The sequence below is a fragment of the Camelus bactrianus genome, chromosome 10, assembly GCF_048773025.1.
Source record: "Camelus bactrianus isolate YW-2024 breed Bactrian camel chromosome 10, ASM4877302v1, whole genome shotgun sequence".
Classification (NCBI taxonomy): Eukaryota; Metazoa; Chordata; class Mammalia; order Artiodactyla; family Camelidae; genus Camelus; species Camelus bactrianus.
In genome coordinates, this window is record NC_133548.1 from 57,065,403 (window position 1) to 57,085,677 (window position 20,275).

A 20,275-nucleotide genomic window follows, 5' to 3' on the forward strand; every position below is an offset into this window, starting at 1 on the left:
TTCTCTACCCATTCATCTGTCAATGGACACTTGGGTTGCTTTCATATCTTGGCTATTGTAAATAATTCTGCTATAAACATTGGAGTGTGTGTAGCTTTTTGATTAAGTATTTTCAGTTTTGGTTTTTTTTTTCAGATAAATACCCAGGAGTAATACTGCTGGGTCATATAGTAGTTCTATTTTTAGTTTTTTGAGAACCTCCATTTTGTTTTCCATAGTGGCTGCACCAACAGTGTATGGAGGATTCCTTTTTCTCCACATCTTCTCCAACATTTGTTATTTGTGGTCTTTTTTTATGATCACATCCAGAACCTCATTTGAATGCTCCCCGTCTTTCAGTAAATATTAATTGTACACCAATTGTATTCTGGACTTGATTTCAAGTGTTAATGATAACATGGTGAAGAAAAATGGTGAAGAAATCAAAGACCTTACTTTAAGCAGATCATTGCAGTATAAGGAATACAGTGTGGAAACTGCTTTGATAGGACTAAATGAAGTATACTATGTTAACTCAAATGGGGCGCTTTGCCAAATTACAGCCTTCAAAGAGATAGAAAAAGCTTCTCTGAGAGAGTCCCAAGTCAGCCAAAACCTAAACAATGATTTGGAAAGGGCCAGATGATGTATCTATGTGCTGAGAAGATAGGGTAGACAGGAAAGAGAGGAAGAGAAAGAGGGAGAGAGAGAGAGTCACACCTGGTAGACAAAAAAATAAATAAATAAAAAGTCAACAAATCTGAGGTTGTTTTAACTATGCCGTGGGCTCAATATAAGTTTAAATCTCATATACACTCATTTCTATCCATCTGTTCATTCACTGTGCCAGGAACTATTCTAGGTGTTAGAGTTATAAACATGAATAAGTCATAAGTAAGTGAAAATCGATGGACAGGACTTCCAGAAAATCTCCTTTAAATGGAGACAGCCACCTGAGACACCACTTTTACCATCCCTCTAATTCTTCCCTGCCAAATGGAATGCAAAACGGGTAGCTGACATCTCAGCAGCTATCTTGAGCCATGACATGACTTTGGAGAAGGAAAGTACAGGCCAGGGTAGTGGACCAGGGAGAAGGAAAGGGTCCAGTAGTCATGGAGCTGCCTCCCCTGAACTTCCTCTACATGACAGAGATAAATACTGTTCAATTAATGTTATTGAGGTGTTATACTATATTCAGCTGAACCTATCCTGACTAAGTTAGAGAGAGAGCATGGCGTGTTTTAAGAAAGTATAGATTTTGGAGCCAGACCTAGATTTGAATCCTGATTCTGCCAAATACAACCTGTGTTTCCTCCCATCAAAATGGAACCTACATTACAGGGTGGGAAAGGGGATTATAAATAAGTGCCTAGCGTATTGTAAGTGTTCAACAAATTGTGGCATTATTATCTGGATTAGATGGACATTTTAAAAAAATCTTAAAACTACAAATGAAAGTTACCTAAAATTCCTTAAGAACTACCCAAATCCCTAGATTCTAAAAAAAAAAAAAAAAAAGAAAGAAAGAAAGAAAAAAGAAACATTAAAACAGTAAACACTGTGACAGTTAGGAACAGGAAATCTTCTGGCAAAGAACTGAAAGAAAATTTGAACTAAGATTAGAAAAATTACTGAATTAGGTAAATTTCAAAATAAATGGATCTTCTTAACCAATATAGTTGTCTGTAAGATATTAGAAGAGATGACTTACGGAGACCTCTTCACCCATTATTCTGCACCTATCAATTTATGTTAAAAGTCATACTACCTGGAATTTATTCACCACAACCAGAGCACCATCAGCCTGTGGGCAGCAAAAAATACAAATATTGGTTTGCTCTGTTCTGAGGAACATGGGTAACAGCTTTCATTGACTTTCGGAGTTAATTAGCTTTGGCCTTAGGCCCAGACCCTGAATCATCAGTTTTTTTACTTCAGTTGCTTGCCAATGGGCAGCAGAGTCCACAAAAGGTGGAGGATAATGACTGTAAGATACACATGCTCTATGGTTAACTCTTGGGCAAACTTTTTAAGAACTGAGAGTTAAAAACAGCCTTGTGCACAATAATGACAGTGACACTGTGACAAATGCTCCTCTAAATTTTGCCATCTTTCTGAATTCTCTTTCATGAAGACTAGATTATTTATTCATGATGGTTCTGTATTCAACAGCAAACCCTATCAGGGAAATATGTGTGACCCCAGGTCATTTTCTGATTGTTAACAGAAAGACTATTAACACAGTTCACTTGGTTCAAAAGCTTAAATTACATTAAGTCTTCAAGAGAAGACTATTTCCCTCAAGGACAACTTGTGATACCACACGGATAGACGAAATAAAATTTATTCAATAAATATTTATTGAGTCTTACTAAGTAACAGGCACCGTGGTAGTTCATCCTGCCTTTTAAATCGGTGTTCCTCTCTCTTGCTAACTGCCGACTCATACATTTCTTCAACCTTCCAGTAAAACTGCATTTTCTGATTATACTACAGGTCCAGATATCCTTGGACAATATTTTACATAAGGCACAAGTGGGCCCTGAGCATCATTGCTTCTGTTGACCACAGTGATCTGCCCTATCCCATTGGACAGGACTAGAGAGAGCTTTCAAAAATATCACTTGCAACTCCTCATTGACCTCCTCTCAGCCTTTGACTTTAAGGATGGAAACCAGCCCTGAGTTAAACTTCACAACTGTAATATGTGATTCTGTGTTCACATGTATGTGTATACTATATGTATATGTGTGTGTGTGTGTGTGTGTGTGTGTGTGTGTGTACATGCATATGTGCCTTCGCTTTCCTTACAAGGGCGCATCCCTAATCACTAAGTTCTTGACTTCAGACCCCACCTCACCTACCTCCTGAGCCAAGCCTGAATAAGGCTGTCCGTATAACAATGGCTTTTGCCCACCGGCTAATCAGAATAAGTTGTACTGTCATCAAATTTGTATTCTGCAAAACTCCTGGATTTATGGAGGCTGGGCAAGGGAGAATCTTCCTTTGACCTCCACTGCATAAGCCCAGTATCTAACACCTAGCCTTCTGCCTCCCTTTCTTCATTTGCGCAAAGCTACAATTGGAGACCAGAAATAAGCCTGACCTGCTAGGTAGAAACTTTGTGACCCAATCCAACGTTGTAGCTCCCTCTGTCCAGGGGTTTGATTTTGTTGCCTAGATTTCCAATACCTGCCTGAGTTCTTGTTCTTAGCAGATGGATGAACTGATAACCTGAATTTCAATATTAGTGCCACTTAGAGTCTTTGGCCAACCGCTACCTCCTAGATTAGACCTGCTCAGGTAACAATGTCAAATTCATTGTGTTCCTTTGGACACTGCCAGTTGGGAGGGTAACTGTTCTCCTTGGGAACGAGCCATACAGCTGGCTTAGACCCTGCCACACTTGTCTCTCTCCCCTCGTTATGAGGGGAAAGCTGTAGCATGCTCGTTGGCTAAGTCTCTCTCAATTAAGACACACACATATGTGGCACTATATTTATGTTTGCATACCTGAAGAGCTGTAAATTTGAGTATATGTATACATAAATACATAGACACATTGATACATATACAGAAGCTCTCAGAAGAATCACAGTATTAAAGCAACTGCTTCAGAAAACACCACCAGGATTCCATGGCCTTACTGAAACCAGTCATGAAAATAAGCCTCTTGGGGTAAAAACCTAAAAGAAATTAGAAAAGAGAAGATATAAACATGATAATGGTCCTAAGGAGAAGGTTTTATCTCCCAGGGAGGCAGTCAATATTACGTTTAGGGAATAATGTCAGAAGCTCTGGGGAGGCTCCCCAAGCCAACAATCTTTCCTAGGGGCTCTAAGATGCCTTTGAATAAGTCCTAACATTCCACAAGTGGAATTTAGGCTCAAAACCCAAATGCCCCAAGGAAACCTAGACTGCTTGTTACAGCCTATAAATCCTGGTGGCTCCTGGGCTATGTTTTCTTTGCTCTAATTTACAAAAAACAAACAAGCCAAAAAATAAATAAATAAAAAACAAAAAAACAACTTGAATGCATTTTCTGGTTCCCATGGTACCAGCTGCCTGACAAAGGTTCACTTTGGGTATTTCTAGAAACCGCCTAATTCCTAACTGAATTTACTAGGTAACTGACATTTAAAGTGACAATATTTTGCACCTTCTTCATAGTCAAACAGTCCTAGCTCTTTGTTCCACCTCTTACTCCTTTTCACAGAGGAGGATTGAGTTACTTGGTTTTGGGTGATGGCCATCAGTCCAAGTTTCCCGACTGAATGGAGTTAATTGCCTGAAGTCTTGTGCATGGGCAGTTTGGCCTCTTTATCCTCCCTTCTGCACCCAAATCAGTAAGAGGTGGATTCTTGGGTATCTGTGTCTCCTCTGAAGACTCTGTCCCTTGAGCATGTTGTTCCACTATCCACTTACAATGATAGAGACACAGCAGCTTCATATCAATCTCACCTAAGAGCGATATCCTCCAATTTGTCTCCTGTCAGTAACAAAGATGCTATGATAGCATAGCATCTATCTGCTGATTTGTTTCTCAATTGATACTGAAACCAGAGAGGGAAGATGAGAGCTATTTACTGAGCCAAATAAATGATATAAAAGCCTTTTCAGTGAGAATAATTTGATAATGGGTTGGCTCTTTGAATCCATGAAATCAGGGGCCACCCTCGATGTGGAGAATACTTCAAATAGAAAATCTGGAAACCTGAAGAAAAACATTAACTTCATTAACCAGCTCTTTCTCTTTTCCCTTTACTTTAAGAGAACTTATGTTTCCTGGGAATTTTTAAAAATAAAATTTCTTAAGAAATGCCTGTAAAGGCAGGAAAACTGAAGTCCAGAAGGATTGGATGACTTTCCAAAGACCACACAGCACAACTACAAGTGTAACTTAAGGTTCTGTATCACTGTCCAGGACCCTTTTATTAATACCTATTACAGCAAAGGAAACCATCAATAAAATGAAGAGGTAACCTACCAAATGGGAGAAGGTATTTGTGAAATGATACCTCTAATAAGGGGTTAATATCCAAAATAAAGACTTCACACAGATCAATAGCAAAAAAAAGAATTTGATTTAAACAATGAGCTGAGGATCTGAATAGATATTTCTTCCAAAGAAGACATACAGTTGTCCAACAGGCACAGGAGATGTTTAGCATCATGTTTAATCATCAGGGTAATGCAAACAAAAAATACAATGAGTTATCACTTCACACCTGTTAGAATGGCTATCATAAAGAAGACAAGAAATAATAAGTATTGGTGAAGATGTGAAGAAAAGGGAACCCTGATGCACTGTTGGTGGAAATGTAAACTGGTGCAGCCACTATAGAAAACAGTATGAAGGTTCCTCAAAAAGTTAAAAATAAAACTACCACATAATCCAGCAATTCCACTTTTGGGTACTTATCTGAAAAAAACCCAAAACACTAATCTGAAAAAATATATGCACCTCAGTGTTCATTGTAGCATTATTTACAACAGCCAAGATAAGGAAGCAACCTTGGTGTCCATCTACAGATGAATGGATAAAGATGATGTGGTGTATATGCAATGAATATTAGCCATAAAGCGAATGAACATCTTCCCATTTGAAACAACATGGATGGACCCAGAGTGTATTACGCTAAGTGAGTAAATCAGACAAAGACAAATACTCTATGTTTTCACTTACACGTAGAATCTAAAACACAAAACAAATATAACAAAACAGAAACAGACCCAGAAACAGAGAACAAACAAGTGGTTGCCAGAGGGGAGGCATCTGGAGGAGTAGGTGAAATAGGTGAAGGCATTTAAAAGGTACAAACTGCTAGTTGTAAAATAAATAAGCCACAGGGATGTAAAGTACAGCACAAGGAATATAGTTAATAATACTGTAATTACTTTGATGTGCAATCCATAAAAACACTGAATTACTATGTTGCACACCTGAAACTAATATCATATTGTAAGTCAGCTCTACTTCAAAAAATAAATTTTAAAAATTTGATCTGCTACTAAAGGGAAATTAAAAACAATATCAATAACAACAACAGTTTAAGTACTTAGTAAACACAGAGCACTTTATGCCAGACACTCTTCTAAGTGCTTGATATATTAAGTAATTCATGAAACATTTTGTGTGACCAATGATATACCTGATTCTGTGCTATATGCTGCAAATACAGGTATGAATAACAGAAGTGGCCCGTGTCCTTACTTATATAGGAGTGACAGGCATAAACATAATGTACTTATTAGCAAATTATTATCTAATTATACTGTAATACTTGCTCAAGGAAGCACAGAATATTATGGCAGAATATGATAAAAGGCCTGAGACCTGAAAGGAAGGAGCAAATTAGAATGTGGAGAGGGCAGAGAAGGACATTCCAGGGAGATGGAACAGCAAATGGGAAAAGCCTGCTGAAGGAAGGGGCTTTGCCGAAGCATGGATGGGGGTGGGGACAGGAGATAAATATGAAGCGGTGGGAAGGGAACAGATCATGAAGGACTATGGAAGACATAAAAGGAATTATGGATTTTATCCCAAGAGTACCTGAAATCCATTGAAGGGTTTTAAGCAAGAAAGCTGTGTATTTTGAAAGAAAAATATGCCAATAATTTGGTAATAACAGGAAGAAAACTTTAGATGCATGGCTAAATCTCAAAGGGTGGAATCCTAATGATTTGGGTTAAGGCAGTCATTTAAAGTAGGCTGTAGAAATGTGGGGAAATGAGTCTGCTGCAGTTTCTTTTTGGATTGTAGTCAATCAGCTGGCGCATTCCCAAAATTAGTGCATTTCAGGGCATTCTAGTAGTTTCACTTATACCTGTTTATGAAGGAAGTTTAAAACTTCACAGTGTAGAACTCTCCTGCTAATTACAATAGATTTGGGGAGCCATTAAATAAATTGGTGGGCTCCTCTTAAGCCAGTGAAGGCATTATTATAGGCAAGAACAGTAAAGAGAAAGTAATAGTTCTCTAGTGATCAGACTAGAAGAAAAAAATCTCTTATTACCGAGAAATTAGAACTGCACACAAATCATTCCTTGTGATAACATTCCTACGTAGAATCATTATAACCTGACACAGATCTTTTGAATTTCTACCAAACATCATTTCTGACCATCAAAACAGTCTGCTAACTCAGAGCACATATACAAATTGCATACAGAACATTATTAATCTAATATTCATACAAAGCAAAACTCTTCACAAACTGAAGAAGGAATTCCAAATTTGCCAAATGTTATTAAGTTGCAAGGCAATTAACAGATTGCAAAAGTTCTCTTGTAACAAATTGTCTCCCTGAGGATTCATTAAAGACTCCCCAGAAAATCAGGCTCTCTTATCCAACCACTTTTTCCTCCCTCCACATCCAGATGGTGGGTGTCACCCCAGGACTCCATCCCTGCTTTTCCATTCCTTTCTCCCAGACTCTGGACAATGTAATCTGTTCCCAAGGGATTGTGAATCGTATGTAAACTCATGACACACACATCTTTTCTGTTTAGCTCTGATTTTTCTCCTTGGGTGTTGTCTTGCTCACGAATAAGAGCAATGGCAGTCACCACCTGTTTTCAGTCTACTCTACCCATGATGACAATGTGGCATGCCAGGGAGGAGGCATGCATCTTATCCAGCCATTCAAGAAGCAGAATGTGGAGGTGATTAGGATGTGGAGTTTAGAGTCAAACAGATCTAAATTTGAATCTCAATCCTGCTACCTACTGATGGTGTGACTTTGACAAATTCTTCACTTGTAGGAGCCCCATTTTCTACGTGTGTACTTGGTGATAAGCCCAATCTCTCATGACTATTACAAGGTTTAACTGATATCATGCACTTGAGATAATGTCTGGTGCATACTAATCCCTGAAAAATCTGTAACCTCTATTATCAATATCACTGCCACTCAACAGCTAGCCAGCTTCTCATTTGTAAATATATTTTTACCCTGATCTGATGTGTGTATGGCAGGAGGGGTTGGTGTAGTGGACTAGAAATAAACAGAAATGGGCTCTAGCTCCTTCTCCTATCCTGATTGCTACGTGACTTAGGTTAAGTTATTTAAATTTTTAGATCTCCTATTTTTTATTTGTAATATGAAAATAATAATACCTATTGTGTAAGTGTTGAGAGTTAAACAAAATAACATGGCTACGTGAAGTATGTATCTATAGGTAAGAAAGTTCCTATTTGAGTCACCTGTTCAAGATAAAGAATACACATTTTCACAGAATGATGTTACAAAAGGCCCTTAAGTTTACAAGCTGGCCCACAGCAACATAGTCACTTCAAGCAGAGCTTTAAACATCATTCCTTTGCAATGGAAAAAATATTCCAAAGCAACAGCAATGACTCCAACAAGAGTAGTTAAGTAAAATAGAATAAAAAGGGCAATACAGTTAAATAAGGAATACTGTTTTTTATCAAGTGCTGATGCTGGAGGTAAGAAAATGTACTGAGACATGTTTGCAGAGGCTAAGGGAGATGTGGAAGTTCTGACGTCAATATGGAGATCTTCATGGATTGCGAAGACTGGTGACTAATTCCAGCTGGCTTTTCTCCAAGGAAGTTTGGGTCATTTTTTTACTCTTTCTCAATGTTTTAGGTTCCAAAATAGACTAGAGAGATAGTCAGACAGGTTTTCCTGTGGTTGTAGACAAAAATAAAAGAAATCAAGAAAAAAAAAATAGGAGGGCAAGAAAGAATATGCATGTTCCAGTGGAAGTGAGTTACTTCAGGAAGAATCCTCTAAACTGTGATAAGTGACAGGCAAAAGATTTGAGAATAAGGGAAAAAGAAAAAGAAAGTTACTTATAATAGTGTATTGAACATTTTTTGAAAGCTTGCTCTATGGCAGGGCCTGTTCTAATGATTTCACATGTATGAAACTTACTGACTCTTCACTCTTAGCCAAAGAGGGAGTGTGACTGGGGTCCTTATTTTATAGATGAGGAAACTGAGACCCAGTTATAAAGACAGAGGTTGGAAAACCAGGATCTGAACCCAGACATTCTGGACCCAGAGCCCGTGCTTTTGTGACAAGGCATAAATACTGAGTTTGGGGATATTTTTTCCTGTGAAATATTTGACATCAGAGAGTATATACAGGTAAATATGCCAGTCATAGTTCACAGAGCGTACAAATGACCGTCTTATCGAGCCAACAGGTGGTCTTGTGCGTGGGCAACATCATGAGGTGAAGGCACAGCGTAAGCTGTCCAAGAGAGAAATCTCAGAGCCATTTCCATCTTTTCACTTCTTTTCTCTTCATGTTATGAACATCTTTCACTCTGCCCCCTGGTCTTTCTGTTCCAACATATAGTCATAGCCTCTGTTCAAGCCATGGTCAACTTCCTTCCTCCTCCTCCTCCTCCTCCTCACCAGACTTCCTCCAGGCAGAACACTGCAAACATTTTCAAAGCTGTTTCCATCAACCCCATCTAATTCTTTGACCCTGTAACAATTCTGCTTTACGTTGAAAAATTCTAAACATCTAAGGGACGATGGCAATATGCCTTAATACGCTAAATATTAGTATAAAGACAGTGATAATCTCTTTTAAGACCAATCATTGTCCTTTGGACCAACTCACACCCTACCTCCTCACCTCTTCAGAATTCCAAGGTGAATCTACCTATTCCTAAAGTGCTGGTCCTCGCAGAAGGGACACCCTTTTATTATTCAAACTGAGCTTGGAATTCAGGAAACTATTTCACTTGAGTGGTACAGAGGTTGGCATTTCTTCAGTTAAAAATTTTCCTAAATATTTATCTAATCTGATGTGGTGAAATAAACATTGGCTTTGGATCCAGACATACTCAGATTCAAACTTCTGCTCCTCCACTTCTTACCTGCGTGACTTTGGGCAGTTAAACTCTCCATAAAGTAGCTGCTAATACCGCAGCCTGTATTGCTGGTGTAAGAATGAAAGGGAATGATGGTTAATGCCATGCTTGTATGTAATGCTCCCTTTTCAGGTCAATTATATTTTAGTGGCTGTAAACATGATCCATAGTCTGTGAATTTTTAAATGATGAAACTCAAATTGAGCATACAGAGAAAAGGAGTTACTGGTCATTCTGTCAGGTTTAAAATGCTTCCAATTGGTGCCTTGGATCATTATAACTACATACCACTTATTAATTTATTCAACAAACATTTATCAAGTATCTGTTATGTAGCAGGCTCTAGCCAGGACACTGGGACACGGTAGCCAACAAGCCATAAATATCTATTAGAACCACACTGCACCTCAGATTATATGGCTACACTGGAGTGAATTTGTTTCAATTTAATTTACTTTACATCATTGCCAGAACCTCAATTTTCTTTAAATATAAAAACCAATTTGAGAAATGTATTCACTAATCATACTGGAGATTAGTGAGTGACAATTTGAGGATGACTTCAAGTTGTGTCCTCCCCGACAAGCCTTGCTTCCCCTGATAGGAGGGAATAGAAGATAGCAGAGAGAATGTGCCTGTCTCTGCTCAGTGCTTTACTTCATTTCATTTGCATTCCTTAGAAACTCTATGAAGTAGAAAATTCACAGATGGACAACCTGAAGTTCAGAAAGGTTAGGTAACTTGAAGAAGGCCACAAAGCTACCAAGCCAGATCTCTCTAGCTGCTTGCGTACTGTTGGCTTGTGATTTAAAAATGTAGGATACACAATGGTACACGCTAGGGAGTAGGGAGTACTGGTTTAAGCGTTTGAACATGCAGTTTTATGCTCACAATGAGTGGTTCCAGGGTCTCTTAATAGCAGAATAAAACTTCAGAATACGGAAAAGAGGAGATGCTGGTTTTTCCAACTATCACTTTTAAATGCTTTCAATTAATGCCTTGGATCTCTGCAGGTGGGAGTCTACACATGAGACAATCTACCTGCAGTCAGTAATCTCTTCACTTTACTATCCTGGGCTCCTGGCTAGTCAGGGCAATTAAAGGCATGCCCCTGCTGGGACTCAGAGTCAGTGAGTCTTGCTGCTCACTTACAGAGAAAAGCAGAGACCTGTTTGAAAAATACTACCATGTAGAAAGCTCTCCTCTTTCCCCTGCTGACCATTAGGCTTAGCATTGTGACTAAGCATTTATGGAATATTACTATTATAAAACGAGCCTACTAAGGGACAATTTCTATGACAGGTGAAGGGGGCTGGGAAAGAGAAGACAATTACCAGAGAGAAGCTGGGCCACTGAGTGGAACTGGTAATTCATTACATTATGTCATGTCGATTACTTCTGCTCAGCAAATGAACTCAAATCAATTGGCAAGCCCAAAAGAAAGACAGTGTAGTCTTCTCTATCAGCCTTTTACAGTATAGAAAGAACAACAGAAAGAAGATGTCAGAAATGCCCTAAATGTCATGGTATACACGGTAAACATATAATCCTTGGTCCCAAGAAAGCGTAATTTATGATGAGGACTGTCCAGGTAGCGTGACCTTCATTTAAAATGGGACAGCACACAAAATGACGGAGCTAATAAAACTCTTCAACTCTTACTACAAACTAATATTAATAGACTGCTTCTTATATGCAGGCACTCCTCTAGGTAAAGCAGGGAATAACTCATTTAATGCTCACTGCAGTCACACATGGTAGGTGTTATCACTATTCCCCTTATATTACTGACATAAAACTGAGACATCCAGAAGTTGAGGCACATGCCCCATACACAGCCAGTAAGCAGAGAAACTGAGATTTGAAGCTAGGCAGTCCGATTCCAGAGTTTGGTCAAAGCAGGACTAGAGTAAGATTCTGCTCTTGTGATCTCGCTAACAGTGCCTGTGTACGGAAGGCTGGTCCCTCCATGCTGCTGAGATACTGTCTTCCTCCCATGAGGCAGACAGATGGAGGAAGGTCATCGCCATGCTGCTTTTGAGATGGTCTGATGCAGCGAAGAATGCACTGAAGCATAAATCGGGAGATTGTCCTTCTAGTCCCAGTGCAATCACTTGCTGGCTATGTGACACCGAGTAAATCACTTAACCTCTAGGTGACTCTATTTGATAGGCGTAAGAACCATGAGGATAATAGTACCTGGTCTGCTGACTTCAGGAAGCTTTGGTGAGGGTCAAGTGAAGCTCTTGTGGAAAAGGGCTTTGAACACTGTCACACAAAATGTGAACATAAGGAAAGATCTGATTCTGTCTCAACAGGGGCCCTGTGAAGTAGCTGCCAAAGGAAGGGTCCTGGAAAGGCCAGGGAGGCGAGAGCTCAGTGCTGCTCACTGCTGCTCAGGTTTGCCTCCTTGAGTCAGTATTAACCTTTATTTAGCTGTGGTGGCTACAGCTCTGGGAGAAGGTCTGTGAAAGTCCTGCCAATGGACCACTATGCCAACCTCCCTGCCCCACAAACCCTCAATCTCATGGCTGGGGTCTCAGGACCAGGCCCTGCAGTCTCAGCTCCAGCTCAGGCTTGGGATGGACCGAGTGCTAATGAGAGGCCTCTAGGGAGCCCAAACTCTGGAACTCGGAGACGCCGCAGTCAGACCAGCAGCTGCTCTATCGCTCTCATCTCAAGCTCTCCTTCTAGCAGGTCAGAGTTAGAGAGCAGAAGGTATGCGCTGTGGAATTCTATGAACACAGATTCCAGTATCAAGTCTGCCACTGGGTCGCTTTTAGATAAGCAGCGCCAACTTTCCCAACCTCGGGTTTCTCTTTATCACGATGCAGAGATAAATCACTGACGCAGACCACATTAGTTTGGGGGATTTGCGGTGGGGTCTCTTAAGATACTTTCAGTAACATTTAGCAGAGGTCTGAAGGGTGAGTGAAAGTTATCAAACAGGAAGGGAAGGGAAAGTATTTCTGGCAGAAGAAAGCACTCTATGAGCACAAGAAGCAGAGATGAGTCCATGTCATATGGTGACTGAGTAGGAAGAAAGATATGTTCAGGGAATCAAGTTTAAAACGTGCTTCAATGCTATGATCAGCTAGGAGAATTCATATCAATTTGAGGCTCTCCTTGGTGTTCTTAAGGCTATCCACATTCTCCCAGACTTACACTCCTATGTTTGTGAGGTAGTGATACTTAAATAGAGAATCAGGAACCCCTGTTGTTAAGCCAAATTTTGCCTATGTACCCCTGTCAGTTCTTCACTGCTTTACAAACATTGCTAGAAAAGCTTAAGAATCATGGGCTAAACGTTTGATTTCAACCCAAGAATTTAAAAAAACACAAGTATTCAAATTTTTAGAAGAAAAAGAGTTGAAGATACAAGCAGCCAAGGAACAGGGATTAACTAAGAGCTTTCTGTTCATTTTGTGAATTGATTCTCTACATCCTTGTCCATTTTTTTTTTTAAATGGAGGTACTGGGGATTGAATCCAGAACCTCGTGCATGCTAAACATGTGCTCTACTTCTGAGTTATACCCTCCCCCCTTGACTAAGAGATTTCTGCTCAAAGTTTATCAGCCTCCAAGCAGCCCAACCACTGGAGGGTTTGAGGGCTCTCAGATGAGCGTGTGCAGCTGGTAGGAAATGAGCCGAAGTCACAGCACCATGCCATTATCTGCAGGTGCACCAAGAGCATCAATTAAGCCAGGAAGACAGGGTTTTGAAGAGAGAGGAAGGGTTTTGAGAAACAATTTCACTGTGAACCCTAGCTATGCAATCATCCTATTGTTGAATCCAGAGGAAAAGGAAAAGGTCCTTGATATGAACAAGTTAAGCTCTTGATACTGTTTTCTAAGTGACAAAATATCCCAGCTCTACATGTTGACTTGTTTTCAGATGCAGGTTTCAGAAAACATCTATACCAACAAAACCGGGAACAAAGTATCTCGAATTTACACATTTCAAATAGAAAGCATCTGATTTAGCCTGGATAAACACAGCTTTTCCATCCCCCAAGCAATTTGTTTCATGGTGAGATTCCCTCATGAATAAAAAATACTCTGGAAACTATAGTTTTATTGCATTGCAGATATTTAATCAGGCACCAGGGACAGGATAGGTGCAAACTGTATTTATTTTCTACTTTGGCTACAATATCAAGGACTCAAAAAAAAAAAAAAAGTATTGGCTGATATCAAATGACAAGCTGAAGAGTAGGAGATAACTCCCCTGTGGCATTTAGCACATGTATTCTTTTTGGCCTTTCCTGGAGTGTTAATTTTATTCTTCAGCTCAGCCTGGGTGTTCATCCGCTTCCAGTTTGCTCCCCTCATACCACAGTCTCTGTTGCCAGTGTCTGGGCTTCCTTTATACTACTTTCTTTTTCTTGTTCTCTGTCCAGAAATCTACTTTGAAGCTTCTCCACCCCTCTCCCCAATACACAGGGAGTCTAGGGCTTTGCATGGTATGTCTCAGAACGTTTACTGATAGGCTGCCTACGTCACAACGCAGGCAGTGCTGGCTCTGCACGGACACTTCTCTAGGGTTTGGTTCGTGTGAGGTGGTTTGGTTTGTGGGACTGAACATGCCAGTCAGACCTGGTTTCAAATCCCAACTCAGGCATTTATCAGGCACGTGACCTCTGACAAGCTCCATCATCTCTCTGAGACTATTTTGTCTTCAGTCAAATGGGAATAACAATTCCCCCTTCACAGGATTGTTGTTAAGACTTCCACAACGCCACTTAAACAAATCATGAGGTATCAAGCCCCACACAGAATCATTTTGGTTAAATATGAGTTATTAGTGCAACCTAACAACTCCTATTTCTTCTTCTTCCATCTCACTCAATTAAGTGTTTGGCTTTGAGAATTTCAGAGTATGGTATTTCTAGATAAAAAACATTTAAGATTTTTGTGTTGTTGAGATGAAGACTGCTTTCATTTGTTGAGCATTTTATCTCTTTATGATTCTTCCCCAGGCATTATCTCTCACATCCTCAACAATCCCTTGAGGGATTTACCAGCAACCACAGTCATCCCATTGGGGAGACATGGAAATTGAGGCCCAGGGAGGGGAAGTGACTTGCTCAAGGTCACACAGGTGGTTTGCAGCAGAGAGAGGGACAGAACCCTAGGCTTCTGAACCCTGAGCCATCATCCCGTCCTACTTCAGTTTTAGGAGCTCCAGTATCCAGTGATTTCCTGGAAAGCAGCACTTGGTGACTAGAAAGCACCCTTTTCATATTTGTGTCCTCCTTGTCTAGCTAAGTTCCTGGAACACAGGAAGTGCTCAACAAATTTTCCTGAGTGAACAAATGTCCTTCTAGATGCATTAATGGTGAACTATGGTGAGCCTGGGAAGCAGAACATAGAGGTGATTCCAGAATCATTAGGCCAAAAGTTCCACCGCCACCCAAGCAGCTTTGGAGAGAGGGGGCAAGTGGAGGCAAGCACAGCTCATCTCGCAGTTCCAACAGGTTATCAAGATGCTCTCTTTCTCTCCTACATATATTACCCTTGCTTTTCTGAAGCTCACTCCTGCTATCGTGGGCTATAGTTTTGTCTGCCAGAGGCATTGAAACTTTCCAAATAAATGAAAGGCACATTGAGAGACCATCAGATACATGGTAGGATTTCCGAAAATGAAAACATATTTCAAAGTCATCTTTCATTCTATATTATCTGTATTCTTTGGACCAGCAGCAATTCCGATACCTCAGGGAGCCTTTTCACTCATTTATAAGATATGAAGCACTGAACAGAGATCTTCCTTTAAGAGCAGTGCCTAGTGGGTCTGTCAGTCATTTTCATGAACAGGAAATTTGGCTCAAGCCAGAAGCATATGGGAAGGCACTCAGTCAACCTCTGACTCCAGCTTTGCCTGCTCACCTAAGGTCAGACATGAAATGCTGCCTGCAAGCACAGTTCTCCAGGAGAGGCTGTCAAATCCCTGTCCCTTGAGGTAAAGGCCTTTGTCCAAAAATGCGGCATGATTCTTTCCAAATCATTTTTGAATACGTGGCTCCCTGGTTAACATCAATTTGTGGCTTGCAGTAAGCAGCCTTTCCCCCCACACTCTGTGCCTGCAGATCTCAAATAACAAATTACCCAGAGTCTAAAAAACTTACGCTTCCCACATTCTAGGACATTATAAAGTAGTCTTTTCTTACGTAAAATACTACTCAACTTAATGACATTTCATTGCCTTTCCAATCCTTAAGGTTACGTAGTATTCAAACTCTGAAAAATTACGTTATCATGAAATTGAACTGTTTTATCTCACCTCATAACCAAACTCTCCCCTGTGGATCTAATAAACAACGGGCCCTGAGGTTTGTTTGTGTGTGTATGTGTGTGTGTGGGTGTGTGTGTTTTTCCCTATGTTAGACCATCTAAAATGTGAAAGCCAGAAAAACCTTCCTCCATAAGAATTCTACAAGTTGATAGTGAATCCCTCTCACCAGTAATTAAAAACCACAGGAAGAAGAGAGAAGTCAAGGCGCGTGTCCCTGTGTATTTGCTTGCTATGAAATCTCCAGCAGCAGTAGCATGGCTTCATTGGCTACTGTTCTGCTGAACAGGACTGCAGAGGTTCCCAATTCCTGTGGTTGGGCCCTGCCCACGCCCCATTCCCCCACTCCCCCACCCCTCCCACACCCGTCCCTTGAATCTTCCAGTAGTGACGGAGTGCCTTCCTGCCATTAATCTCCCGGTTGCCGGCCACTGCCTGCTTGTTCCCTAGCTTTTCCATGGATGGGGTAACTTATTCATGGTTTTTTTTAGATTCCTTCTATTTTGAATACTTAAAATTGTTTCTGTTTTCCTCACTGGACCCTGATACACATTTTATTTCATTTTTCTTTGCCTTCTACAAAACACTGTGTGAAAATGAAAATTAGAGTCAGGCATATCCGGTCCAAATTCTAACTAGCACTTCTGCTGGAATAGGTAACCCAGTCTGAGGCTTCAGTTTCCTCATCAGTAAACTATAATGCTGTAACTCATTTTATAGGACTGTTATGGGGATTGAATGATAATATGGATGAGTATGAACCTCTAATGCAGTTTCCAGTAAATGCTAGTTGTTATTTCTCCAAACTCAGTTTTTCATATACTTGGTAGAATACCTAAATTCCATCACTCAACTTTCAATATATTTTCCTAAACAAAAATTTCTAATTCTTATTTGAGTACCTCAATTAGTACCATTTAGTGTTCTAAAAAAATCCCTCCTCTTTTTTTTTTTTTTTTTTTTTTTATATCTTTTGGGTAGGGGGCAGTAATTAGGTTTATTTATTTATATGGAGGTACTGGGGTTTGAACCCAGGACCTCCTGCATACTAAGCATGTGCTCTACCACTGAGCTATATATACCCTACCCTAGTCCCTCCCCTCTTTCCTCCAATCTGTGCTATGAACTTCTTCAAACCTTCTTGCTTTCTTAAATGAACTCTATTTCATGCTTCTGATTAGCCTCCAGGTATTCAAAATGTACCAGGTCACTCTGCACTGAAACATTTTTCTGAAACATTTCTTAATGCCTAATATCACTTTGCTTTCTACATATAAGGTTTTGTTCTGAATAAATTCTTGAGGATCAGAACTGTGGTTACTATTAATTTCCCTTTCCTCATACATATGCACATTAGATGCCCTCAAAAAGGAATATTCAAAGAAAGAGAGGAAAAAGATAATGCTAGTAATTGAGTGAGATAAATATATAATCAAGAGAATAGTGTTTGCTACAGTTTTGCCCCATGAACTGAAAACTGAAGATGGAAGGATTTCAGATGCAAATAAGGACTACACCAGGTGGTGTAGTACACAAACACCGCACCTCACAGAGGTGGCATTTGTCTGCTGGCAAGCATGACTGACTGCCATGCTCCAGGATGGATCAGATATGTGTGTGACACCAGACGGAGAGCAGGAAACACTACAATGTGGTCCCTAGTTCTCACATGACTTTGCTAAATAGAGACATCACTGAGCAATAGGAAACAGCCTGAGAACAAGAATTATTACCATGGATAGAGAGCATTTTGGTTGGGAAGCCTCCTAAGCACCATAACCATGAGAAGACCCTGATATAAAGGCCTCCTGACACTGCAGGAAGTAGCTGTCAATAGTCCCTGAACTTTATAAAAGGGTTATGTCCACAACTACTGTCCACAACTTTTATAGCCAAAGGCATATAAGAGAAATCATCATATCAAAGTTAAGAAAAATTGAAGGTATATCTCAATAAAGACTTTTTTCCTGATTAAAAAAAAAGTTAAAGGTTTGACATCAAAGGCATATGATTCAGCTCTGAGAAAGATACACTCATACGGAAAAAATCTCATTTCTTTTATTTATTTATTTACATTGGTACTAAGCCCTTATTCCATTTCAAGCACTGTTCTGGGCAGAGGGGAAGTAAAGAAGAATAAAGCACAGTTCTTGCCCGTAAGGAGAGAAGTACTCTACTAAAGTTGCAAATACTAAGTAAATATTGTGGGGAAGTATCAAAATATACAATATACACTTAAAATCTATCATAATCAAGAAACAAGGTCAGTGTGCTTTTTTTTTTTCATTAATTGGAAAGTATACCAGGTGTCTTAGTTTGCAAGGGCTGCTGTAACAAAATATCATAGACTGGGTAGCCTAAACAGTAGAAATTTTATTTTCTCACAGTTCTGTAGGCTTGAAGTCCAAGATCAAGGTGCTAGCAGAGTTGGTTTCTCCTGAGGCCTCCCTCCTTGGGTTACAGATGGTAGCCCTTCTGCTGCCTCTTCACATAGTCAACCCTCTGTACAAGAGCATCCCTGGTACCCCTTCTTCTTCTTCTTATAAGGACACCACCCTTATGACCTCATCTAACCTTAGTTATCTCGTAAAGGTTCTAGCTCCAAACATAGTCACATTCGAAGGTGCTGGAGGATAGGGCTTCTACACAGAAATTGGGGGGGGGGGGCACATTTCAGTCCATAACATAAGGTAAAATAATTCTATGTTAAATATTGAATTTCTTAAAGTACAGATAAAATGTTATAAAGGAAAAAGCACAGGGAGTCAAATCACTGGGTTCTAGAGCCTTTCTGTTGGGCCGGGGGCAAGACATTCAGCCTCTGCTTCCACTGAACGAATATCTCTACATAAGAACCTCTCATGAGTATGAGGCTACAAGAGTATCTCTAAACTTACTTGTTTCTAATTGCCTGAGTTTTTAAACAGCTCGATTTCAACCCACACACAGACCATGCAGAAACCCAACTTGCTATTTATTGTAATCACTATATTCTTTAAAACAGATCCTTTAAAAGAAGTCATCTAGAGAGTCATACATAAAATTTTCCTCTTCAGACAGTGTAACAATTCAAAGATCACAAGTCCTCAAGACTGCTCAATGAAGCACCCAGTTACAAGGGCCAGTCTCTGCCCAAAGACTCGCATTCCAAAAGGTTTAGCAGAAACCCTTCTTTTAATTATTTTACAACTAGCCAGGCCTTCACATAATTATCAATATTAATAGCATCATGTCATTCCTTAAAGGACTGTGTACACCCAGGCTCTTTGGATATGCAGCTATAATTCAGCAAACAAAAATAATACAAATGTAAGTTCTTATTTATAGTAGTCTTTTCTTAATAACTATAAACCTCATTCCCTTTGCTTAAAATACCCATCCTAGGACATTTCTTTTTCTGCAGGAAAAATCCCTTCAGGCAAGATCAGCTCAGACGTGACTCTTCTGTGCCCTACCGTTTCCATCACATTTATACTTATGACACATTACTGGGAGTCTCACCCAGACCATCTCACTGATGAATGAGATCCTCAAAAGCAAGAGTGACAGTATATGATCTCTCAACAGTTTCTGCTTATATTTAGTTAGCTACACAGAAATCAAATGACCCTGGATTTGAATTCCTTAACATGTAGAATAAAACCTTCTTCAGTGTAATAGTAAACAGATTCAAGATGATGTATGTAAAATGCTAGTGCAGTGGCTGACAGTTACTCAGTACAGCAGTAACTCAAGAAATGGTAGTTCTCCTCATTACCTGGATTTTTCAATATACAAAATTTATTATAATGACTCATATGCACATAGATACATGGATATAAATATGAAATGAGAAACAGCTTACAAGTCTTCTTCAGAAGAAAATCTGCATATTAATTCCTATCGAGTATAAATTTACTGTTTAATGACTTCTACTAATACTTCTAGAGATGGGATACCTGAAATCTTGTTTTCTAATCCATCCTCTCAAGGCAGAACCAACATCCAGAATTGAATGTAATTTTAAAAGACTCTGTTTTGGATCCTTTGAATTTGTTAATGACTGTATCCATTGAGAAACAATGTTTCAAAAAGACATAGCATATTAGATATACTGTAGAATCATCCCTCCTCAATAGAAGATTTAACTTGAGCAACTATTGAGTCAAA

General features: G+C 39.6%; 1 protein-coding gene across 10 annotated transcripts in view; it reads right to left on the bottom strand.

Moving 5' to 3' along the window:
• DLG2 (discs large MAGUK scaffold protein 2) overlaps positions 1 to 20,275 on the bottom strand; it is a 1,731,178-nt gene that overhangs the window by 1,018,199 nt on the left and 692,704 nt on the right. The window lies entirely within an intron of this gene.